Raw genomic sequence first — 7682 nt, forward strand, 5'->3', positions numbered from 1 at the left:
CCGCATGAGGTAGGAAACTCTCAAGTCCGGTTCTGAGGGAGGATATCTCGAAGGGATCTATCCATCCCGACCGGGGGGAGCAGGCCATTCAACAGGGAGACCCGGAGGCTTCGGAATCTTGGTTTGATCAAGCCGCTGAGTGTCGGAAACAAGCAATAGCACTTCCTCCAAGCAATTATATCGAAGCACAAAATTGGTTGAGGATTACGAAACGTTCCAGGTGATGAGAGAGGGGGTGACGCCGGGGTAGCAGTGATTATGGGGACCAGACAATTGAAAGAAATTCCTTTACATTTTCTACCCCCCCCCCCCCCCCTGGGATACCAGGAAGGAGAAGACTTCTCCTCCTACCGATTGCCATCTGGTAATATGTAACCCCCCCCCTACTGAAACGTATAAGAATCTCTCTATACAAGGTCCATAAAGCACTAATAAGTTGTGTAATAATAAGATTAAATGCCTGCCTCGGATAACTCTTCTATTACAGCTGTTCCAGTTCCAAACTCAGGGAGAAGAATACCTTACATACGAATTCCATCTCTTAGAAGTTTCGTATCCCCCGCTGGTAGGTCGTTGCTATCCCCTGTCCGAAGAGAGGAGAATCTCGATGACTATTCGTTCACCGGAACCAGAAGTCAAGATTATGGTGGAAAAGGATCCCGTGAGAACTTCTTTCGAAAAATGGGCTCAACCTGGACATTTCTCGAGAACTTTAGCTAAGGGTCCCAGTAGTACCACTTGGATTTGGAATCTACATGCTGATGCTCATGATTCTGATAGTCACACAAATGATTCAGAAGATATATCCCGTAAAACATTCAGCGCCCATTTTGGTCAATTAGCTATTATTCTTATCTGGCTGAGTGGTATGTATTTTCACGGGGCTCGCTTCTCTAATTACGAGGCGTGGCTAAGTGATCCCACTCATGTTAAGCCTAGCGCCCAGGTAGTTTGGCCAATAGTTGGTCAAGAGATACTTAATGGAGATGTAGGTGGGGGATTCCCAGGGAATACAGATAACGTCCGGATTTTTTCAAATATGGCGGTCTTCTGGAATAACTAGTGAGTTACAACTCTATTGCACCGCTATCGGTGCCTTAATCTTTGCAGGATTGATGTTCTTCGCTGGTTGGTTCCACTATCACAAGGCTGCTCCAAAATGGCTTGGTTCCAGGACGTGGAATCCATGTTGAACCACCACCTAGCAGGCCTCTTGGGATTGGGTTCCTTGGCGTGGGCGGGACACCAGGTACACGTCTCGCTACCCATTAACCAACTATTAGACGCGGGAATCGATCCTAAGGAGATACCTCTTCCTCATGAATCCATTTTGAATCGTGACCTTTTGGCTCAGATGTATCCCAGTTTCGCAAAGGGATTAACTCCATTCTTTACCCTCGACTGGTTACAATACTCAGATTTCTTAACCTTCCGTGGGGGATTGAATCCAGCCACAGGGGGATTGTGGTTGACCGATACTGCGCATCACCATCTAGCTATTGCAGTTCTTTTCCTGATAGCTGGTCACATGTATCGAACCAATTGGGGTATCGGGCATAGTACGAAAGAGATTCTGGAAGCTCATAAAGGTCCCTTCACGGGTGAGGGGTCACAAGGGTCTTTACGAGATCCTAACTACTTCATGGCATGCTCAATTAGCTATTAATCTTGCTATGTTGGGTTCCCTAACAATTGTAGTGGCCCATCATATGTATGCTATGCCTCCCTATCCATACCTAGCTACTGATTATGCTACGCAGCCATCCCTGTTTACGCATCACATGTGGATTGGTGGTTTCCTAGTGGTAGGCGCGGCGGCACACGCAGCTATTTTTATGGTGAGAGATTATGATCCGACTACTCAATACAACAACCTATTGGATCGTGTCATTCGGCATCGTGATGCAATAATTTCACATCTTAACCGGGTATGCATTTTTCTAGGTTTTCCATAGTTTCGGATTGTATATTCATAACGATACTACGAGTGCGTTGGACGTCCCCAAGATACGTTTTCAGATACTGCTATTTAATTACAACCCATATTTGCTCAGTGGGTCCAAAACATTCATGCTTCTGCTCCTGACTTAACGGCACCTAATGCAACAGCAGGTACCAGTTTGACCTGGGGGGGTGGAGACTTAGTAGCAGTAGGTGGTAAAGTTGCTTTGTCACCAATCCCATTAGGTACTGCCGATTTTTTGGTGCATCACATCCATGCCTTTACGATTCATGTTACTGTATTAATATCACCAAAAGGTGTCCCGTTTGCGAGGAGCTCCCGCCTAATACCCGACAAAGCGAATCTTGGTTTTCGTTTCCCTCGTGATGGCCCCGGTAGAGGAGGTACCTGCCAGGTATCTGCTTGGGATCATGTCTTCTCAGGTTTGTTCTGGATGTATAATTCCATCTCAGTAGTTATATTTCATTTCAGTTGGAAGATGCAATCTGACGTACGGGGTAGTATAAGTGACCAGGGAGTAGTGAGCCATATCACTGGAGGAAACTTCGCGCAGAGTTCAACAACCATTAATGGATGGCTCCGTGATTTCCTATGGGCACAGGCTTCCCAAGTCATTCAATCGTATGGTTCTTCATTATCCGCATATGGTCTTTTATTCTCGGGTGCTCATTTTGTTTGGGCTTTTAGTCTGACGTTCCTGTTCAGTGGCCGTGGATATCGGCAAGAACTCATCGAATCTACTGTTCGGGCCCATAATAAATTGAAAGTTGCTCCTGCTATCCAGCCCAGGGCTCTGAGTATTGTACAGGGACGTGCCGTAGGGGTGGCTCATTACCTTCTGGGTGGAATCGCCACAACATGGGCATTCTTCCTAGCGAGAATCATTGCAGTAGGATAATGGCTAGGAGGATTCGAAAAGCATTACGGCATCAAGATTTCCAAAGTTCAGCCAGGGTCTATCCCAAGACCCAACTACTCGTCGTATCTGGTTCGGTATAGCCACTGCGCATGACTTCGAGAGTCATGACAATATTACCGAGGAACGTCTCTACCAGAAAATATTTGCTTCCCATTCTGGTCAATTAGCTATAATTCTTCTCTGGACTTCTGGGAATCTATTCCATGTAGCTTGGCAGGGTAACTTCGAGGCATGGGTGCAAAACCCATTACAGGTAAGACAATCGCTCATGCCATTCGGGATCCTCATTTTGGTCAACCAGCCGTCGAGGCTTATACCCGAGGGGGAGCTCCGGGTCCGGTTAATATTGCTTATCCTGTGTTTATCAGTGGCGGTACACTATCGGTTTACGCGACAATCAAGATCTATATACCGGAGCTATCTCCTTACTAGCTGTTTCCGCCTTGTTCCTGGTAGCGGGTTGGTTGCATCTACAACCCAAATGGAAACCGGGTATTTCTTGGTTCAAAAATGCTGAATCTCGTCTCAATCATCACTTATCAGGACTCTTCGGAATAAGCTCTCTAGCTTGGACAGGCCACCTGATTCACGTCGCTATTCCTGAATCTAGAGGCGAACATGTGAGATGGGGTAATTTACTAACTGCACTACCACACCCCCAAGGTTTGGGACCATTCTTTTCGGGTCAATGGAGTGTTTATGCACAAAGTCCCGACTCCGCTAATCACTCGTTCAATAGTGCTCAGGGAGCAGGAACTGCCATTTCAACCTTTCCGGGGGGATTTTCATCCACAAACTCAGAGTTTGTGGTTAACTGATATCGCTCATCATCATCTGGCAATTGCGGTTGTGTTTATCATTGCCGGCCACATGTACAGGACTAACTACGGCATCGGACATAGTATAAAAGAGATTCTGGAAGCTCATATTCCTCCAGGAGGCAGGTTGGGACGTGGACATAGGGGACTCTACGACACAATCAATAACTCCCTACATTTCCAATTAGGACTCGCTTTAGCTGCTTTAGGAGTCATTACTTCCCTAGTGGCACAACATATGTATTCCTTACCCGCTTATGCTTTTATAGCACAGGATTATACGACCCAGGCCGCGCTATACACCCATCACCAGTACATCGCTGGTTTTATTATGACAGGGGCGTTCGCCCACGGAGCCATATTCTTTATACGGATTATGATCCGGAACAAAATAAGGATAACGTGTTGGCAAGGATGTTGGAGCATAAAGAAGCAATAATAGCCCATTTGAGTCGGGCTAGTTTATTCCTAGGGTTCCATACTTTGGGTCTCTATGTCCATAACGACGTCACGTTAGCCTTTGGAACCCCAGAGAAGCAAATTCTTATTGAACCTGTATTTGCTCAACGGATACAATCCGCTCACGGTAAATCTTTGTATGGTTTCGACGTACTTCTCTCCTCGACAGACAGTCCAGCATTCAATGCTGGTCAGAGCTTGTGGCTACCCGGTTGGTTAGACGCCATTAATAATAATAGCAACTCATTATTCCTAACCATTGGACCCGGGGATTTCTTAGTTCATCATGCTATTGCTCCAGGTCCACATACAACTACACCGATTCTAGTGAAGGGTGCATTAGATGCGCGCGGCTCCAAGCTGATGCCGGATAAGAAAGAATTTGGTTATAGTTTTCCTTGCGACGGTCCAGGTAGAGGTGGTACCTGTGACATCTCGGCCTGGGATGCATTTTATCTGGCAGTTTTCCGGATGTCGAATACAATTGGATGGGTCACCTTTTACTGGCACCGGAAGCATATTACCCTGTGGCAGGGAAATGTAGCTCAATTCAATGAATCCTCTACTTACTTGATGGGATGGTTGAGGGATTATCTACGGCTGAATTCTTCACAACTCATTAACGGTTACAATCCTTTCGGTATGAACAGTTTATCCGTCTGGGCATGGATGTTTTCGTTTGGACATCTCGTTCGGGCTACTGGATTCACGTTTCCCATCTCCTGGCGCGGTTATTGGCAAGAACTTATTGAAACTCTGGCTCGGGCTCATGAACGCACACCTTTGGCCAATCTGATTCGCTGGAAAGACAAACCAGTCGCTCTTTCTATCGTTCAAGCACGATTAGTGGGACTAGCCCACTTCTCCGTAGGTTATATATTTACCTATGCAGCTTTCTCAATAGCATCCACATCGGGTAAATTTGGGTAGCTCTGTGTTTCGCCTCAATAAAAGCTAAAAGCATGTATCGCATTGGGCTTACCTTTGGCATTCGAGCCAGTGGTAAGCCCAACTTATCCACGATTAAAATCTGTCTCTGATGGATAGATAGCACGGATGGGTGGCAAATCATAGCACTTCAATTGGACTCTATCCCAAATTCCATCCATTCTATAATAACATTCCAATATCGCCGACTAGGAAATTACGGCAAAGAGGAGTCTCATTGAGAAAGAGAAGAAGAAACAAAAACTGGTGAGGAAATATTATCTCATACGTCAATCCCTGAAAACAGAGAATGAGGGGGGGTTTATCAATACAAGAAAAATTAGAGGTTTCTGAGGCGTTCCAATCTCCACCACGTAACAGTGCACCCACCCGTCTTCGTAACCGATGCTCCCTAACCGGACGCCCCAGATCCAATTATCGAGACTTTGGTTCATCCAGACACGTACCACGCGAAATGGCACACGCTTGTTTGCTGCCTGGAGTAATAAAATCGAGTTGGTAGATAAATATTGGTTTTCCCACACGAATTGTTGGAGAATCGATCTCCATAAATTCACAAGATTCCCTCGTGTTCAATGTAATTATTTGAAGACTGTATAATAATTACAGCGAGGGAATCAACCACGCGGGGTAGAGCAGCTTGGTAGCTCGCAAGGCTCATAACCTTGAGGTCACGGGTTCGAATCCCGTCTCCGCAAACGAAAATTAACTTGGTGATAGGGTGATAAAGCAATAGGTGATAGGGGGATAAAGCAATAGTCCACCCTGTTCCCGTATTTTTATTCCAACTATTTGACCACGTACCGGCGGGTATTCATCCACAACATAAACCGGATAATCCCAAATTTTCCCCCCTCATTCTCCTTTTTCTCCTTCCCAGGTGGAATCTCCCGATTCTCTATCGGGATCCATTCAATCGGGTAAGTAGGGGGTGGAAAGGAGGACTCAACCATTTCCGCTAGTTCCAGAGACCTTACCCCACCTAGTTTTAGTATCAGCAGTTTTTAATCCCCCCCCCCTGGTAAGATTGAGAGAATAGTGACAGGATAATGATTTGAGAAACGGAAACAGAATAGTTCTGTTTCCGACATACTGTGTTTCATACACCTCATCAATGTCATCATCGGTAAGCCCTTTTAACTCAGTGGTAGAGTACCGCCATGGTAAGGCGTAAGTCATCGGTTCAAATCCGATAAAGGGCTCGTGAGATTTCACTCGACTTGTCTCTTTCTCTCGGCACAGACACTCGTAATCCTTCCTTACATTGTAGAGTACCACATATGTTTCTACCAATTCAGAAAATTAGTGATCACGTCGAAATGATCCTTCGCCCGAATAGGCGACGAATATGACGAGGCCCCCCCCCCCCCCCCAGATGCCTATCGAATCAGATTATCCTGATTATCCACTTTCACTGCTCGGGGGACTCCCGGTAAGATTCCGCAACAAATATCCACATATATCTATCTATATAGCGGGATCCATATGTGGGTGGGGAAATCAACGAAGAATCAGCGAATCGCTACGTAATAAAGCTGTTCGGAATGTTCCCCCCCGTCTTGAATCTCAGAATTATTGCTACCCGTAATATAAGAAATTTAGGTAGATGTAATTCATGATGTGGAAGATCATTCAGTTACCCCTGATACAGGAATCCAATGAGAATTCTGACTATCGATACATCTCTCCGCAGGGGGAGATATTCCAATGAATTCTCGTATGAAAAGATTTCAGCTAACTCCCAGCTACGGGTTTCTCTCGTATCATTCCGATCCATCTCCCGCTTCTTAACCAGGAGGTAAGACGGACTATATGGTTCTCATTTAATCTATCGAGACGGGAGTTTGTTTCTCTCGTCCGACATCAAGGAAAAGTGGGCCTCCCCCCACCCCCCCCCACCCACCCGCCATTAATCACCCGAATGATTCGGGAGCGAAAAGCTTCCGAATGGTATTGAGTATTGGTAGAATAAATATCAGGAAGTGTCTCTTCCATCGTGAAATAGACGAGTAAAGTGAAGATACGGATCATAAATATCTGTATGTACGCGTGTCCTACTCAATTCACCAAATAGATAGATTGCTGAAAATTGGTGCTTCTCCCACTCCTTCCTGTACTTCTCCAGTGGGCAGGACATGCGGGAGGAAACACCAGCACCACATAAAGAGATCCAATAGATGCCGTTGATTGTTCAATTGGAAGGAATCTAGCTGGGATAAAGTTTCCGGATCAGGATTCATCGACGTAGCGAACGGGTTGATGGAGTCTCGGAAGAAGAGAAAGGGTTACCCACTTTCTGAAGAATCACGAAATCAATTTCGTTGTATCGGTACTCTATCCATATCCATCCGCTTGGGGGAACGAGACGGAGTAGAAAAGTACCCTCGACGGGACCTAGGAATATTGTTACCATGCCAGAGAGATTCCGACAAATTCTTATTCAGAAGGGGCAGTGATATGGTAGTTTCATTTCCTACACCACGACCCTATCATGTCATGAAATAGAAGGGCACCCAAAATGGTTGGAAGAGTTGAATAGGAGAATAACTATGACCATCGCCATTGGAAAATCCTA

The 7682-nt window shown here is 45.8% G+C and overlaps 1 non-coding gene across 1 annotated transcript; it reads left to right on the top strand.

Annotated features, from left to right (window-relative positions):
• The first annotated feature begins 5731 nt into the window (after positions 1 to 5731).
• On the top strand, positions 5732 to 5805 carry TRNAM-CAU (transfer RNA methionine (anticodon CAU)). Its single transcript has one exon. It is a non-coding gene; the product is annotated as a tRNA-Met (tRNA).
• The last annotated feature ends 1877 nt before the right edge of the window (positions 5806 to 7682 follow it).

Source organism: Dipteris shenzhenensis, unplaced genomic scaffold (assembly GCF_047967505.1).
Source record: "Dipteris shenzhenensis isolate YYH24624 ecotype China unplaced genomic scaffold, Dip_SZ_1.0 scaf0183, whole genome shotgun sequence".
Classification (NCBI taxonomy): Eukaryota; Viridiplantae; Streptophyta; class Polypodiopsida; order Gleicheniales; family Dipteridaceae; genus Dipteris; species Dipteris shenzhenensis.